The sequence below is a fragment of the Anthonomus grandis genome, chromosome 2 (assembly GCF_022605725.1).
Source record: "Anthonomus grandis grandis chromosome 2, icAntGran1.3, whole genome shotgun sequence".
NCBI classification, from domain to species: domain Eukaryota; kingdom Metazoa; phylum Arthropoda; class Insecta; order Coleoptera; family Curculionidae; genus Anthonomus; species Anthonomus grandis.
This window is the reverse complement of record NC_065547.1, coordinates 35,186,485-35,205,345: the sequence shown is the minus strand read 5'-3', so window position 1 is coordinate 35,205,345 and position 18,861 is coordinate 35,186,485. Positions and strand designations below refer to the sequence as shown.

The following is an 18,861-nucleotide window of genomic DNA, read 5'->3' as shown; positions in this document are numbered from 1 at the left end:
TTTTTTATTGTATCTTTGTCTGGCGGTCGTTCTAACATTGATTTTCTTTTTTTCTGTTAATCGAAGTTTTTGGGCGGAAATTCTATTCTGTTTTCTTTTTTCAATTTCCTCTGCCTTTTTTTCTTTTAACACTATCCTTTTCCTCGTAATGTCTTCTCCATGCTACAGACGAAATAGCGCTTGGTAATTTTTCATTGCTGCTGACTTTCTTTTTATATGTCACAGGTTCTGGATACATCAAATGATGAAGAAACGAGCCTTGATTTTGATCATGAGATTGGTTAGTTTCTAAAAGAGATTCTTGTATTAATTCTTCACTCGATTGGTGTTGCAAAACTGTTTCCTTTTCAGCGTGAGACGTTGGTACTGTTTCAGGTGTTACCTCCCGGGACTCTACGTTTAAGTCGGTATCTAATACAAAAGTATATTAAATAACAATAAGAATAGTAATAGTAGCATGCTTTTTACAAACCTGTTTTATTTTCATCATACAAAGTTGATGATGATGTTTCAGTTACAAGTCTCCCCTTATTCTTCTACGTTGAGCTCGGTATTTGTGTTCGTTTCATTATGAGAACATGATGTTTTAGGTGTAATCTCCCAAGGTTCTACGTTAAGCTTAGACAGAAAAAAGAATATAACGTAATAATACAAAAAGTAAGTAGCTTTTCACAAACCTGTGTTTTTTTCATTATGATAGGAAGTTGATGAAAGTATCTCAGGTATCACCTGCTGATGAGACTCTATGTTGAACTCGGTATCTGTTTCCTCATCAGAAGTTTTTTCAGGCATGATATCCCTGGGTTTGACGTAGAACTCTTTATCTTTATGGCCTATGGGCATACAGATAATATTCTGTACAGGAATGATGTCAATATTATCCATGTTAACATATGTTCCAGTTATATTATCTGGAACGATGTCTGTAATGTGAGGAAGAGGGTCTTGTAATGTTTGTTGGTGAGTCACAACAATGTCATTCGGCAGGGTCACATCTGTAGAAGGAATACTTAGCTCCAGAATTTTAATCTCTTTCATAATTACATCAACGTTAATACCGTAACTAACTAATTTTTCGCGAGTTGCTTCCAAAACCTGTTTGGAACCTTTAATATTGCCGGAAGATAGTAATGCTTCTACTAAATCCTGCGTAGTTCTATCAGTATTGTGATTCTCCAAAGTGTTTCTTACACACTTCGTGTAATCAACATTGTTCGGGTTTAACGGAAAAAGGCCACACTTGCGGAAACCATTGATGCATTGAAACCATTATATACTGGGTCATATTAATATTATTAAGACATTCCTGAAATACTTGGCAGAAATTTAATTTTATTATTGAAGAATTAATATTTTCCGGTCGATTTTGCCACTTTCTGACCGTAGTTTTTCACTCTGCCTTCATGGTCTTAAAGACGCTGACATCTGCGGGTTGCAAGATATGTGTGGAAGCCCATAAAGTATGATGCCATTTTGCTAACAGAATTCACTAAGAGCCATGGTCGTATGGGATCGGTGACCATCTATAAAAAGGATGATAGGCTTTTTTATTTCATTTTCTAATAATCATTTGGAAAAGTCGTTTGCTATGTAATCATAGAACACGTCCGATTTCTTCCATCCTGAATCGGATCGACCCAATACCCAGTTTTTTGGCATAGTTTCTACTAACTGCCTGGGTGGCCTTAGGTAAGGGAATACTATTAAAGGCGGACAAAGATTCCCGATTGCAGTAAAAACGATTAGTACCGAAAGGTTTTCTTTTTCTTGTCCTTTTTTAATTTGGTAGAGATTTTTCCAGCCTCCTGGTGCCAAGACTTTGCCGGTCTTGGGGCACATAGAAAAACCCGATTCGTCGCCGTTAAAAACACGACTTGGGTCGTCAAATAATTCTAAATAATTATCAGTTAGTTTAGTTAGTTAATTTATCAGTTAAAAAATGCATTAGTTCTCTAAACCACAACCTTATGGATTCCTCAGTAATTACAGCTCTTGCTTTGTTTATTGATTCGGCTTTCCGCAATGAAATTTCTGGGTAACGCCTTAAAAAATTAGCATACCATCGTTCACCCGGCTTGCCGTTTTTAAAAAGGTGTTGTTTTTTCAAATCCTTAATAATGCATTCGACGGTAGCCATGAGATCAGATTTTTTTAATGGGAAAACCACATTTTGCCATAGTTAAAATCCACTCAACAATTTTTTTTTTTTTTTTTTTTCACTGCGATAGATAGAAGTGGTTCCGGTCCAGTTTTTCTGGAAATTTTGGGAATTTTTCCTTTAAGATGATCTTGAATTGTACTCTTGAAGGAACTTTTCTTCAGAATACTTAAAGAAACATCTTTTCTGTTTAACTACGCGACCTTCACGAACTTTCTTTTTATTTCCCGCTTTCTTGCCACTATTTGCTATCTGTAATAACAGAATTGCTTACAAAAATTTAAAAGAATAGGCCCTTTAAACATTTTTTAGTACTTAATTCAACGATAATTATTGACTCAGCCGAAAACCGGATCATTATCGACCTGTTTTCGGCATGTCTTTTACCCAAGCATATATACATTTATATTATAGAAAAAGGTGGCCGAGAACTGGCTATTAGTTTGAGATAATGCTACAAAATAATGTGTTAGAGAAAGCGATAGTCATAGCCGAACTGTATAGATAGAGGGAGACAAAAAACATTGTAATGATATAACCGGATTTTGGCCGAGAACCGGGCAAGATGGAAATTATTTCATCCGATTACCGGCCACCTAACTTAACTATTATAAAAATTAAAAATTAACCTTTTTATAGTAAAAACTTCTAGATTAAATCATAATAAAATCATATTGGAAAAAGTTTCAGCATTAGATAATATCTAAAAAAGATACTTACTATTTTCTGCCACCGATACACTACATGTTTGCTTAAATTCACGCACAATTTTTACTCGCCAATTTCGCGCTATTTTGAACTGTCACTAATACTACTTTAAACATCCGCTAGGCTCTTAGAAATATAATATAGGGCTGGGATGCTTAGTCGAAAACGAGTTTGTCAATATTATCAAATACCTAATATCTGAAATTAGCCTTATTTTTTGCAAATTTATTAAGAAATGGCCGAAAAATGGTTGTGGCCGGCTAACCGGCACAATCACCCTACTCTATTAGTCAAAGTTCTGTTGGAGACACTTTATTAGAAGGGATATATTTCTCCTTCAAAGCAAGAATTATTTCTTACGTTTCGGAATAAAGTGACTGATATTTTAAAACACGAAATTTTCATTAAAAAAAATCTTCAGCCAGTAAGCACATAAGTCTTATTCTTGGATTAGCAATATCAACATTACAAATAGAGTTACAATAGAGAAAAAATTAATGTAACAAAAAATACTTCCAAAACAACAAAACATAGGTCCTAAACAATGTCTAAATAAACGAAATTAGAAATTATAGGAACTACAAACACAACAAATAAATACAAGAGATTAGGAAATATGATTATTTATAAAGGAATATTATGTAAGAAATGAGAATGCAGTACATAAAATAAAAATGTTTTTGTTTATTATTTACTATTTATAATCAATAAACACTGGTTAAACCAAAACGTTTACACGAAAACAAGTATTAAAAGAATTCATAATGTAACTTTATTATTTACGTAAAAGATCCTCACAACTTGTACATCATAATATTATCGACAGATGGCACTAGTGTCGTTTTACACCTCACCAAATTAACCGATCGGTTATGCGGAAGAACAAGAACTTGTAACTTAATTCGCAAGCGAGATTGTTGGTCTATTCTTAATTTTATAGAAGAAGAATATAATACAAAAAGTATCGACAACTATGTAGTTGCTGTTTTTGATTAACAAGCTGTTCTGCTATGCTCCAAGGGAAATGTGTCTCTTTTCTACTACAAGTCTAAATTAAAGGTTTTAAATTTTACCGGCTGTGCAATGAAAGGAAACGCAAATTTAACAGAATATTTGCTGAGCTAGATAGAACATGCATCTAGGTCTGAATATGACGATCTTGACACGGACGTATCGAGAAATTACATTTGGTAGAGTTTATATCAAACATTTGAAAATTATTCAAGGGAATACAAAAGTAAGGACAAAAGACTAATTTGTATTGCATATCCCAAGTTGAAAAGTTGCAGTGCACGTGGAATAAAAAGGGATGTATACTGTAGCGTTTTTACCGTTCGTTAGGTGTTAATTAAATATTCGATTGCACAAGAATAGTCAACTGGCTTAATCACCTACTTAATTTAGACACTTATAAAGGGTGGGCCATCTATTGGTCCGATTTTGACAACCTGTCGATAGTGGCGCTGTCAACTTTAGCAACATATCTGGTTGATTATAGGTTAGTTCTAACCTTCCGCTGAACAAATATGAATCGGTTTTCTTTAGAACAACGCTTTGAAATACTTAAAACTTATTTTGAATGTCGGTCTCTCATGAGTGAAACAGTGCGAAAATTGCGTACACAATTTGGAAGAAATGAAGCGCCCACCGCGCGTGCTATTGGAAAATTGGTGCGTAAAGTTCGTGAAACTGGGATGCTGGTCGATGCCAGACGTATGCCGCATACACGTCCGGGCGTACGGCTGAAGCAATCGCTGCAGTGACCGAAACTGTTCGTCAAAACCCCAGAACATCGACCCGGCGCAGAAGTCAACAAGTAGCCATTTCACGAACCACTCTGAGGAGGATTTTGCATAAAGGCCTCGGTATTTTTGCGTACAAAATCCAACTCATTGAGAAATTAAAACCGAATGACCTTCCACAACGTTTACGCTTCGCAGAGTGGGCCTTAAATGAGTTGAACGATGACCCATATTTCGCACGAAAAATTATCTTTTCTGACGAAGCGCATTTTTACCTCAGCGGCTACATTAACAAACAAAATTGCAGAATTTGGAGAACGGACAATCCACACGTCGTCGTACAGAAGCCGCCAATACATCCAGCTCGAGTCACTGTGTGGTGTGGATTCTGGAGTGTGACGTGATTGGTCCTTTCTTTTTCGAAAATGCGGAAGGTCGCGCCGTGACAGTCGATGGTGAATGTTACCGCAACATGATAACTGACTTCTTGTGGCAAGAATTGGAAGATACCGATCTCGACGAATTATGGTTTCAACAAGATGGGGCAACTTGTCATACCGCCGGGCGTAGCATCAATCTTCTGCGCACAAGATTAAACAACCATGTGATTAGCCGTTTCGGCGATGTCCATTGGCCTGCTCGCAGCTGCGATTTGACGCCGGTAGACTTTTTTCTGTGGGGTGCATTGAAGAGTGCAGTTTATGCCAACAATCCCCAAACAATTGATCACTTGAAACAGAATATTCGTGCCGCAATTGCCCAAATTGACCAGGAAACAGTGGACAAAGTGCTTTAAATTGGTGTTCCAGGATGACCTACTGCCGAGCCAGCCGTGGCCAACATTTGAATGAAATCATTTTCCATAGATAATCGGAAGAAACACTATATCAAATAAAGTGAAATTCGTTGAAAAAAAATCAACTCTTGCATATTTAATAATCTATTCAAAATGGGACCAATAGATGGCCCACCCTATACTGAACACGATCACTTACAACTAGAAATATTTATTTTCACCGTACTTTAAACTATTTTAAACTACAAAAATCTCACACCAGTTCATAAGTCCAGAAGATTTCCTGACCTTTGAGAAGTTGGTATGCACGCGGCTTGTGTCATTCCCAAATGACGGAGAACCAGCTAGTTTCTCGGCATTTACAATATTGTTACACTACCCCTTTCCTAAGCTCATTTCGTCCCGAAATGATTCCAAAGATGGTGCTATCCACAGAAAGTTCTGCAAAGAGAACCTCTTGTAGAAATAACGATAAGCGGTTTTCTCCAGTGAACGACGTTGGAGAGTATAATACTATATTACTTATAACTTGGACGCCTGTAGACCTAAAAACTCCATCTTACATGCTGAAATCATACTCCAGTCTCGATTATCGAGCCCGCAGGTGAGTTTAGGAATTGCTAGGCTTCTTAGATCTTCGGCAAACAACTCCTATTTTAGAGAACACAAAGCTTCCAATAGTCCTTTAGGTTAGCTTCTGGTAGCCTCTTTGGTAACCAGTTAAGTTACCAGTTGGAAAATCTTTCTACCAGTTAGGTTGTCTTTTTGAAGATTTCCAACACTATCCCTCTTACGATGCAAAACAACTTCCTCTTCGTTTATTTTCAGGACTCCCTGCTGAAAGCTTCACTCAGAGCCCCTGCAGTTTATGTCCTTTATGTCTGTCCCGATGATCACCTGATACTTAATCTCATTCACTATCACAGGATGTTTAAATATGAAATTCCTATAAAAGTGTGAAATATTCAAATGTGAACGTGACGTCTGTTTCGTCATGGACATTTGTTCGATCTCCCATCGCTATTCGGAGACCATGTTGATTGCCAAACCTTATCTGCAGATTGGACTATGTCGGGTCTTATAATTGTCTTTGCACCTGTGACTCCTTATAATGTGATCTGCTCTGCTATATTTCCAACACTCCAACGTCCTCCATTAACCTCCCTAATGATCCGCTTAATCGACTTTTCAAAGTCGTCCTATCCTGGAATCATTTGCCTGGACATCAGCCCTTGTTAGTGTTCTTGGTAGTTTCGAATTCAAGGGCCTGTGTTAATGGATCGACTAGCTTAGTGTGCGGCCACACATAATGCTCCTAGCGGAGAAGGTCGGGGAGAGGAAGGCGGAGAGTACCTCGGATACTGGCTACATATGTCGCTGGTTTGGAAGCTCCGAAACTTAATACGAAATAACCTAATACGCGCAAAAATATCAAACGAATTTGAACGCTCCGCTTCCATCTAGCAAGTACGCGTCTTTCCGCCATTTGCTCCACCATTTGCTCCACCGTATGTATGGCCATACATATTTAATTTAAGGCAATTGAATGCTCCGCTATCCTCTCCGATCCGCTGCCTGCTTTATGTGCGGCCGCTCACTTAAGCATCTATTACACAGGGCGAGATTACTAGCCAGTCGCCGGCGAATTTACTTGTTGCTATAAAAGTCGCCAAACGTAATCGCGGCTGCTAGTAAACTCGCGGCTCGCTTTTTCTCAGCTAGTAAAGTTGAACACTGGCCTACTTTTCTCGCTACTCGCTCGCGATTTCTCTCTCTGGCGAGTGAAAACGCTATGTGTAATTTAAAACAGGACTAGTACTAGTTGGATAAAATGGCGGATATAGTGCGTGCAGGAATTGTTGTTGTGAGCCTTTTAATTCGGAAAAAACTTCAAGAAAAGTTTAACCAGAAAAAAAGAAAAGCAAGACGGGTGTGGGTCAGGAATTGGATTTCAAAACGAGACACATATGGGGCTTCTAATATTTTATTGAAACAATTAAAGGATGAAGATCCTGTGGCGTACAGGAAGGTTTTAAGAATGAGCAATGAACAGTTTAATAATTTCTTACAAATGGTTGAAGAAACAATCCGCAAAAAAAAATATAAAAATGAGGATGGCGATACCAACTACTGCAAAACTAGAAATAACCCTGCGCTTTTTGGCAACTGGTGATTCGTTTAAATCACTAGAATATTTATTCCGAGTGCCTGAATGTACAATGTCACTGTTTGTACCCGAAGTAATTGCAGCAATTTGTCAGGTTCTAAAGCCATATATAAAGGTAATAATAACTTAATAATCAATTTATTTTTCACACACTGTGTATGAAACAAGTTACTTATTTATAAAAAGTATTATTAATTCATAAAGAATTAAAATTGTGCCGAAAATGTATTTATAAGTGCTTGATAAAGAACATCGTGACCATATCCGTTATCTTCGTTATTTTGGGTTTGGGTATGTGTTTCATATGTGGTTGAGGCAGGGCTAGGATCACTTGGGGAGGGTGACGATGAAGAAGTTTGCAGTTGAAGGGGTTCTCCGTAGTAGTTATTTATTTGGTTATTGTTTTCTAAACACATTAGCTTTACACGTGCAATAGAATTCTGGATTTCTTGCTGCAATAAAATAGCCTGACGTTGCGGCAATTGACGTAGCTCTGCAGCTACATACTTCCAAAAGTCATCGTACATTTTTACCTGTGATACATTTTCAGCAATTCTATTTAACTGACCGACTGCATCAGTAATTTCTGGATCTGCTTGTTTTTTCACCCTTTTTTTTAGGTTTAGGAGGTCCCATCGCCTGTGAGAGTTTTACATTTTATTCCTTGGGCGGTGTATCGGGTTCTTTATCATCAGGCTGTTCAATTTGAGAGTTTGAGACTTCCTCAGATATATTCTGTGTACTGGGTAGAGTCTAAAAAAATTAGAATAAATCTATAAACAATGTGTTTACCTTTGGCTTGATTCAAGAAGTAAACAAATTTTCTAAAATATATAATATTTTTCTTCCAGATGCCTACAACAAGCAAATGAATGGAAAAAAATACAAAGCAATTTTCTTCTTTGTTGGAATTTCCCGAGATGGCAAGCACGTTTTGATTAAAAAACCTCCCAGGTCTGGGTCAGTGTACTTTAATTACAAAAAAACCTATAGTATAGTATTATTTGCAATGGTGGACGCAGATTATTGCTTTACTTACATTGATATTGGAGCAAACGGCCGAGCTAGTGACAGTGCAATATTTAGAGATAGTACTTTAAACATCGCTATGGAAAATAACACTCTTAATATGCCTGAAAATTCGGTCATTGTGGGGGACGATGCCTTTCCATTAAGAACAAATTTAATGAAGCCGTACAGTAGGTCACAGCTTAATAATATTGAAAGGATATTCAACTACCGACTCTCTCGAGCAAGACGAGTATCAAAAAATGCATTTGGTATTCTTGTGTGGCGCTTCAGAATATTTTCAAGACCAATTCAATTAAAAGAAGCAATAATTGACAATGTTATTTTGGCAGCATGTAGTCTCCACAACTGGCTGAGAAAGCAGCCCCAATATTTATTTTCCTGAAAATGCTGTGGATAGAGAGGATCTGAACACGGGAAATATTACTTTTGGACATTGGAGAAACCACGTGGATAATCTGTCATCGGTTAGTCATTTGGGAAGTAATAATTACAAAAATTCCGCAGAGGAAGTAAGACGCACGTACGCCAAGTATTTTATGGATGAAAATCCTTTACCATGGCAATGGAAAAAAGTGTGATTGGAATTAACTTGAATAATAATTTTTTATATTTTTAAGTAAATACAATTTATTTTCCAACGTAATTTTGCCCAAAACGTATGATTACGTATGTAAAGATATAAAATATCTAGCTCTAAGATCTACTCACCAAGTTTGAATTACTATGCCTTGTTGTCAAAACTTCTGCAAAAAAATGGGCAGCCTCAAACCAAAACTTTGGGGTGTAAATGTCTTCTCTTCCACAGCCACTTTTTTTGCTTCGTTCTATTTTGGCCAGTTCTTGACGAAACACATCTTTCAAATTTTTAATTTTGTTTTTCAATTGTTTTCCATCCATTCCTTTTAGAAGCCCTTTATCATCTAATTGTTCATACATGTTCTAATAATACGTCTTTCAGTTTAATATTTAGATAATATTTGTGTTTAATATTCCTTAATACTGGAAATTGGTCATACATTTTTAAAAACTCTATAATTTGATTACTATTCCATTTAACAGACATTTTGATTTTTCGAACGAAAAATACAAAACAAACAACTTCCAAAATTCAATACCCTGCGAGTAAAGCGATTTAACTAGCCCTGTGTAGTTTGCGCTCGCTGAGCGTGTTCTAACTCGCTCACTCGCTTTAAATTTTACTCGCCTGCGACTGGCTAGTAATCTCGTGTAATAGATGCTCTAGGTGGATCTGCTTGTATCATCATCGCGGAATCCATACAGAAATGTATAAATTAATATAAAATATAATCGTCTATAAATTATTGTTGGGCGTGTTTTACATTTGTATTAAGCAAAATTTTATTATATTTTTCAAAAAAAAATCATCAGTTAGTAAATATTCCTCTGTGCCAAACGCTCATCTTCTATATTAAATTTTGGCAAGAGATCCAAATAAAACACAACACAGAACAGCTTTACCTACACTTATTAGAAGTTACTGAGAAACTGAACAGAACCCTTTAAAGTAACTTAAAATAATCTTTTATGAGCGTTTGATCTAATCGACTTTTCTCATTAGTGTTACCTTTAAAAAAATAAGCAAAATCATTGCTGAGACCTCGACATGTTAACATAAATCGCCATAACAAAAAATGTGGCCGATTTTCAATAGCCTTTTTATGCCTTGCATGAAAAAAAATCTGTAGGCTATGAAATATAGGGGAATAAAACTTATATCTTGAAATTGTAAATTATGATTTTTTCAAAGAACGGGAAAATCACATATAAAAATTGCCGAATATGCGCCACAAATGACAACTGAAAAAGTGTAGCCAATATAATATATATGCGATGCCAACATTATTGACTAAATATCCATAGATGTAACTAAAATCGAAATGATTGAGAAACCCTGCGACGAATGCGACTGTCATGACAGAGTCGCTTTGAAATTTCGACATCGAAATGAAATTGAATCAGCGCTCAGGTGTGGTTCGCATGATGTGTGAGTGCACCTTTAGATATTTTGTGTTTAACTGTTTATGTTGTCACTTGTCAGTTCTATTGCGGTTGCGGCTTATGTTTAAAAATATTTGTCTTTAACGTATTTTTAATATAGTATGCAGTATTATTAGATTTAATTAGAAAAAAAGGCTTAAAAAGTTCTATTTGAGTTCCTTTACGTATAATTTAAAAGAATTCTAATGGCGAATAAATTTAGAAGGCAATCTGCTTATGAAATAATAGAGGAACACAACATTGAAAGAGAAAGATCACACAAAAGAAGATCTGTTTTTGAAGATTCTCATGAAACAACTCCAGAGGACAATGATAAATTAGATTTAATTTTAAGTAAGTGGGATCAAAGATGGAGTGGGTTCAGAACAAGGGATGTTAGAAACGCTCAGAATGTCGAGACATACTCTAATCAAAAGCACATCAGAAGAGTTCTTAAGAAGGAGACTGATATGTGGTTATCTGGAATCAAAAATATGGTTGGAAAGTAAGTAGGTAGCAATTATAATCATAACTGATCTTTAGTATTAAGGTGACCAACTGTGCCATATTGGCAAGAACAGGCATTTGTATTTTTAAGTTTAGTTAGAAAGTAAATTGTGTCTTCTAATATTTCAATCTTTTATATCTGAATCTATCACTATTACAATTTTAAAAAACCTTTTTTAATTGATTAAACAATTAATATACAGGATGAGGACGTAAGTCATCACACAAGAGGTCAAATCAGGTCTTACCCCACATATTTTTTTAAGTGGAATAATACCTCTTGTGCCACCTCGTATGAATGCTCAAAAAAGTTAAAAAACACATTTTTCAGCTTTCTGGTACTGTTACCTTTTAAGTTAAAAAAAATATATTACTTAAGTGACTGTTTAAAATGAAAATCATTTACTTTTTAAGAAAGCCCTAAATATTAATAAAATTCTCTTTGCAAACTTCTTAATGTACTCCAGTAATTAATTGAATTCTCATTTCTGAACCTCAGTTTTAGTACTTTAATATTTCTGGGCCTTGTAGGCATTATTTTTAAGGTAAAAATATAATTGAGTAAGATCAGGTGACCTTTCAAATTATTTATTCATGCTAATTACATTACATTTTTAAATGCATTGCATATGTCAAAGTTGTAAAACAATTCAAAGAGCAGATAAAATATACATATACCAATAAATTAAAATAATAATTGTCAAAAGTATATTTATATTTTTATTTATGTATATATATATATATATATACATCAAACTGGCCTTGAAAATGTCTGTCTAAAATTAATATTTAAGATGTAAAACAAAATTTAAAAACTTTTGACACCATAAAATGCATTCTTTGATATTTTCCTCTTTTATATTTTTCTCAAAGGGAGTAGATTATCTCTGTGTCTTTTTTCATACTGATAGACATCATTATTGCTTCTATAGCTATAAAAATTATTTTTTAGGTATCCTATATTCTCAAGGATACTGAGCATAAACTGTAAGAACTCTTATGTACTTTTCTTTGCATAAACTTGCTCAGACTCACTTGTGTGACTCAACATGAGAATGGAATATGAGAGCTGAGAATGAAATAGAGCAGTTCTTAGAGTTGGTTAGGAGACACATCTAGAAAGGTTTTTAAAAAGAAAGAGATTTTTGCTTAGTTTTCTATACAATACAGTTTGTCAAAATTTGTAGGTTATCTCCTTTGTTATAAAAGATAGAGGCATGCAGTTTTTGCATTGCATTGGTCCTTTTACATAAAATGAAATATGCCATTGTCAAAAATTTGACAGCCTGAGTTTTTAATCTACAGAATGATTTTGAAAATTTTCAGACCACCCTTGTATCTCCATTATTATTTAACATATTAAAAAAATAAAAAATGGGTTTAATAGGAGTTTTTTCATACAACATGATTATGTTATCTGTTTTATTGTATTGATTTAGGATTTTAAGATAAAATTTTTTTTTTATTTTTTTACAAAAACATACATAACTACCTATTATTTTAATTTTAATAGTAGGCCTTGGTCATTCATATAGAAACAATGGTCTATTGTTTTTAAGAAGGCCATGACTCTCATAGAACTGTTAAAAAGCTCAATTAATATTTTTTTATATTTATTTTATATTTTTGTTTGTATTTTTTTTTTTAAATTGTATCCAAATATTTCAAAATTGTTTCTATTTTTCTTTTTAATAATATGACATAATCTCATAATATGTTTTATCGAATTTAAAAGTATAGTAGGATGTTCATTCAAATTCTGTATAGATGTTTATTATTGATTGTTGAAATTGTTCAGAATTTTTATGTCCCACCATATAAAATCAATTTTTTAGATAGCCACACAAAAATCGAAAATGAAATGATTGGGAGATCTTGCTGGCTACCTTATAGGAAGGACCTTTGGTTCCTATCCACTTTTGCATAAACAAATCCTCTTATGTCTCGGTTTATCATCTTGTTGAAAATATATATTGTTTAAATTTGCCAAAAGAATATTTTTTAAAAGCTCTGGAAAAACTTGCAGTATGTTTAAATACCATCCTGCTGTTAGCACCCCTTTAAACACCCTGAAAACTAGTTGCCTACCCAAAATGAAACATGTGATGCTAAACCACAATGTTCTCTACAGTTGACATTTAAGAGTAATATGAAGATTTTCTTGGTGCCAATGTATGCTATTATGCCTATTAAACATTATATCTGATGAAAAATAGGCTTCACCACTCCATTTTACAAATCAACCAAACTTAATGTTCAATTGTGTCTGGGCAACCAATTACAAAAAACTAAGTGTCATTAAACGTTTTCAGGCTGAAACTGTTGAACAATTTCGTTCTTGTAAGGACAAAATTTGTAATAATAAATATGTATATAATCAATCAAAAAATTGTACCTGTTACAAGTCTGCCGCCTAGAGGGAATTTTCTTTACATCTTGTAGCAAACTAGTGTCATATTTTTTTAAATTTTCTTAATTTCTTTGTCCTAACATTCTGAATAAAACACATTTTTTCTTTTACACTTTTTTTAATTATCTGTAATTCTGTCTTGAGATGCACAACCATATCCTAATATTAACATACGTAATTATTTTACGAAAATTCTCTTAATTAGCCATTTTTAAAAAGAGGTCCATTGTTATATATTTTTAAAAACGAAAAAATTAAGCGGAATTTTTTTATTTAAAAATATATAGGGTGTTCCATTTAAAAAACATAGTTTTTTTTTCTCAAAATCCTAAATTATTACAATAAAACAGATTATATATTGGTGTTCTACGGAAAAAACATCATCAAAACCAATTTTTACTTGTTCAATATAGTAGATACAAGAGAGGTCCTAAAATCTAAAATTTTCAAAATCACCTTGTCAATTAAAAACTAAAGCTGTTGTCAATATTTTGACAGTGGCGTATTTCCTATAGCAACCAAGATAACCTACAAAAGTGTCCAATTTTGAACACCCTATACGTTAATTCGTAGTCTTCACAGAAGCTTCATATCGAAATGAACTCCAAGGGATCCATCATCATTCACATTTCCTATGTTCTGCACTGTTCTCACTTTTATGGTTTTAACTTAGTGTTTAGGCCAAATATGTCATAGCTGCTTTTATTTCTTAATCCAACCTTGCTGGATATTCAATTGTCCTGCACCCAATCCATCTAGGGCAAAAAAAATTATTAAGATAATTCCTGTTTAATGGTAGTTGATTGAGGAGGTTCACCATCTTGCTGAAAATAGAGATTCTTTCATAAAAATTTCCATTTTTAGTATGAAATAGTTGCGTTAATCCTGGTACCAAAGTTTTTGAAAAATTTAACCTTTCTATTGTCTCCAGTTAAATTGTCATCAAAAAATATTGGGCCAATAATTTGATCTCTGTGTATGCTGCTTGTCCACCCACTCTGGATTTGTTTTGGCATAGTAACGACAATTTGGCCGTTTACCGGCAATAGCTAAAAGCTATGCGATAGATAGTTTGCTTGCTCCTTGCAGTAATAGTCAAATACTCGCTTTTCAGTGCATATTGACCAAAAAGCCTGGATGGTGGTTGTACAGCTTATTAAATTATACGATGTAATAAAGCTGTAGCCATTGTTTCCTCTGCTCACAATAACATACCGAACCAATCAACCTCAAAAATTAATAAACGTAACTGAGAAAAAAAAAAAGAAAAATACCTTTACTACCTTAAATAAAATTGTGATTTTACTCGGCTAAGAAAAAAAATTTTATATTTTAAAGTGCGTGCAGTGGAAGACTTATTAAAATTATTATACTAATAGGAAATTGATTTTTGATTAATTATTGTTATTTATTTTATTGCTTACTACGGTTTTAAACTTAACAATAACAATCCAACCATAAACCATCCCAATTTTCATTAAAAATAATAAATTACTTTGTATTTTATGCAATATTAGTCTGAGTCCTTATTAGTTCTTATTAGTTATTATAGTTTCCTAAATACCTGCTTTCGACTCTATGCACTTTTTTTCGTTTATAAAACGCAAACATGTTACTATCCATGGTTCATCAAGCACCTTTGAAATATTCTTGAGCACTTTTGAAAAGTTTTAAAGAATCATGTTAAAAAACTCCATCATAAAAATGTTAGTATTTTTAAGCCACTTCTTATTAGCTAAAATTTTTTCTCGCGTCCACCTTGACAATTGGCATTGTTTTTGTGGCATTGTTGTTTGGAAGTACCCGATAACAAACTAACAAACATTTATCACAATTTCGTGATAGGAATTCCCATCCTTTTAGAAAATAAAATATGCTTTGAAAGGAGATGTATACATAGGTTTTTAAGTCTGTTTTTAACAATGCATTTCTGATTAATATGGTTTGTGTTTCGTAGCGTTTATCGTTGAGTTTACCTAGGTCATCCTTTATGATACTTGGTACAGACGTAAGTTATAAAACTTTTGGACTAGTGATATAATAGATTCTTCCTGTTCACTAGATGTTGAGGCGACCCTGTTGGTTTTTTAGAAAGATCCTGCTTAAAGTGCTTAAAATCCGCAGCAAGCATGGCGACCACTTCCTCAGCAAGACCATTTAGTTTTTAGAATATCAGTCTCTTGGCACTTCATACTATATGGGATTTTCCCAATTGGTTTATAGTTACAATATTATTTCACATAGTAAACTATTCATAATAATAATCCATTTAAAAACTTAATTTTTTATGGACCCGATGCAACACACGTCTTTAATTGTAGATTATTCTTTATTATTATTATTCGTTATTCTTTGACATGCTGCATTTCAATACTTGGTCCACTTTTATTTTTAATTTACACGTCAGACTCCTAATATTGTCAGTACATCTGAAATTTACCAATATACTGACGACACGCAGCTGATTCACTACTTTGATTCCAATGAATATGAAGAGATAGGCAACAATATAAGCACTGAACTCGACCTAATATCGAAATACTCAAAGGAACATAACTTAATCATAAATCCTAGTAAAACGAAGATGTTGCTATTTACTAATAAAAAGTCTCGTAGAATTATAACTTCAACTATAAAAATTAAATTAGATAATACATTAATTACTTTTTCTGAGAGTATAAAAATTTTAGGTCTCACGTTAGATGCCTCTCTTAGATTCAGAGAGCATGTTTATACTATTCTTCAAAAGAGCTATTTGCGTTTGCGTATGCTTTATGCTAATAAGTCAATATTAAACTTCAAGACTAGGAAAAAACTTGCCGAAACTTTTGTTATGTCAATTATCCATTATTGTCTGAGTTTTCTTTCCGTGCCTGGACCAGCAGACACAATATCGGTTACAACGTGTGCAAAATACCTGTAGACTTATTTTTGACCTAGGAAAGTTTGATCATGTGTCCCAAGGCATGTATAATTTGGGGTGGTTAAAAATACCTTATCTATATAAGTTTTTGTACTGCACCTTAGTATATCGCCTTTATAAGTCCAAAGCTCCGATATATTTATTTGAGAAACTTATACCTAGAAATCATGTACATGCTCGAATTATTAGGCAAAACACTCTGACTATGCCCCATCACTCAATGGCTCTCTTTGAACGATCATTCACTTACAACGCAGTCAAATTTGTGAACGTCTTTAAGCCTGATTTTAGCAATGGCCTGTATGTTTTTAAAAAACATTTCAAGAACCTGTTTCTACAGGAATCATTTAGGTAAATCAAAAGATTTTCTTATTTCTGTTAAATGAATATTGTTTTATTTTCTACTGATTTATGTTTGTTTATTATGTTTTTTTTTTTATTTGTGTAATTTAAGAAGGTTAAGAGTTTAAGAGTAGCTTTTAGCTAATCTTCGCCTTCTAATCTAAAGAGCGTGTATTTCTATACTTTGGATTTTCGTAAAACAATATTTTATAAAAAAAAACGAGGTCAGAGTTGTACCATGCAGGTTTGCTGCAGGTACAGACCAACGGTTCTTCATAATCAAGGAACTTTTTTTTTATTAAATTTGTTTAATATTACTTTCTGTTATATCTGTGTGATAGATATATATTGGAAAATAAATTTTTAATTTGATTCTATCCATTGTTAACCCACTATCAACTCAACTCTGCAATGTTAACCCAGTAAACTTCATAAGTTTTTGGTTGTCTTTATCTGCAAATAAAATATAGATTGAATTTGCTCGCTGTTCTAAGTGCTCCATGTTGGCACAAAATGTTGTTGATAGATTTTTCATTGGCTTACTCTAGAGTTTTAACGTCATGAAATACCTTACAAAATTGACTCAGTCTGTTATCAATGTTCTCCATTTTGTTAAAAACTGACAAATAAGGCTACAGCAAACTGCTATTGTAATGAGTTTTTTCAGACACTACGAGTTCCTTCAGCCATTTCCCAGAAGACCTCTAATATTGATCACTCGCCAATCGAGTAATTAGTAAGGATTCTAAAATAAAATAAATATAACTTGTTGAAAACAAATTCAAAGTCAGGGAAAATTTATAGCACAACGGCTCTCATTACGACAGTAAGCGCTACTTGGCGCCACCTGACATCTTATTAGTTAGTACTGAGCCTATATCTGGATTTCTATAGACAAATTTATTGAATTGTCGTTAACAGTTCCTTAAAACTTACTATATACCTATAAGGTTTTATAATAGCTAAATAATAAAAATACTTTGTTTTAGGATTCAAGAATTCGAAGAGCAGACCGAATATATCGAGATAATAGGTGAATGCGATTTGCTATCAAAAAACAGAAGCATTTTAAAAAAGATAGATACAAAACTTATGATTGTTCTTGAGAAAACACACCAGATCATAAACTCATGTGAAGTGCTTGTCTCGAAGCAGGAGAGAATAAAAGCGAACATCGACCCAAATATTATAAAGTCAAAGCACCTGTTTATATAAAATATGATTTCTTCATACATTTATTATTTTGTAAGATATTTCCATATATTGTATTACTCTCATAATATAGGTTTTATTAACAAATTACTGATTCCTGAAATATTAAACTAAAGGCTAGTTAAATTAAGAAGAATCATTACAACATAGTTTCTGTTAGATGAATAACTATTTTATTTTATGATATACTCAAATGTTGTGTTCACTATTGTGATTGAAATACTTAAGGCATACTAAGACTTTCCAAGTTAAAACAGATTTAGCCTAGGCTGAATTTAGTGATATACCTGTCTATTCTTTGTCAACTCCCACATCAGGGTTTCCCAACTAAATTTGCACCTATTAGTTTTGACTCCAACCCTTTCAGTTGTTATGTTTTTAATTTATTATATTTTGTTTTGTGGTCCTGTGCAGACTATTGCCATTTTTGTGTTTGGATAATATAAAAATTGTGAATAAGAAAAGACGGGAAAAGTCCAAATTTAGCATCGTCTATATATGAAAAAAAGCTAAATATTGGGTAAGTATGGATTTAATGTCTATTTATATACACGTAAACTTACTAGGCTAGCTCATATATTAGGCGTAAATGCTTCATTTATATTTTATCAATTAAAAGATAACTTAATTAATTACGCTTTATATATTTTACTTTAGATTACCTTTCCCTCATAAGAAATTGCTGAATTCTTTATTCATGAGTATGGAAAATTTGGATTCTGAAAGGTTGATTATTCAGCTGAAGCATTTGAAGAAAGGTGGATGTCTCAAACCTCAGTATTTTTGTTACTAGACCGCAACATTTGTGGATAATTAATCGTTTACTGGAGAAATAAGTCCAGTTTGTTCCATTTTATTTTTACTAA

General features: G+C 33.4%; 1 long non-coding RNA gene across 1 annotated transcript; it reads left to right on the top strand.

Moving 5' to 3' along the window:
- Window positions 1–10,679: 10,679 nt before the first annotated feature.
- On the top strand, window positions 10,680–18,154 carry LOC126750707 (uncharacterized). Its single transcript, XR_007665799.1, has 2 exons — window positions 10,680–11,106; window positions 17,773–18,154. It is a non-coding gene; the product is annotated as an uncharacterized LOC126750707 (long non-coding RNA).
- The last annotated feature ends 707 nt before the right edge of the window (window positions 18,155–18,861 follow it).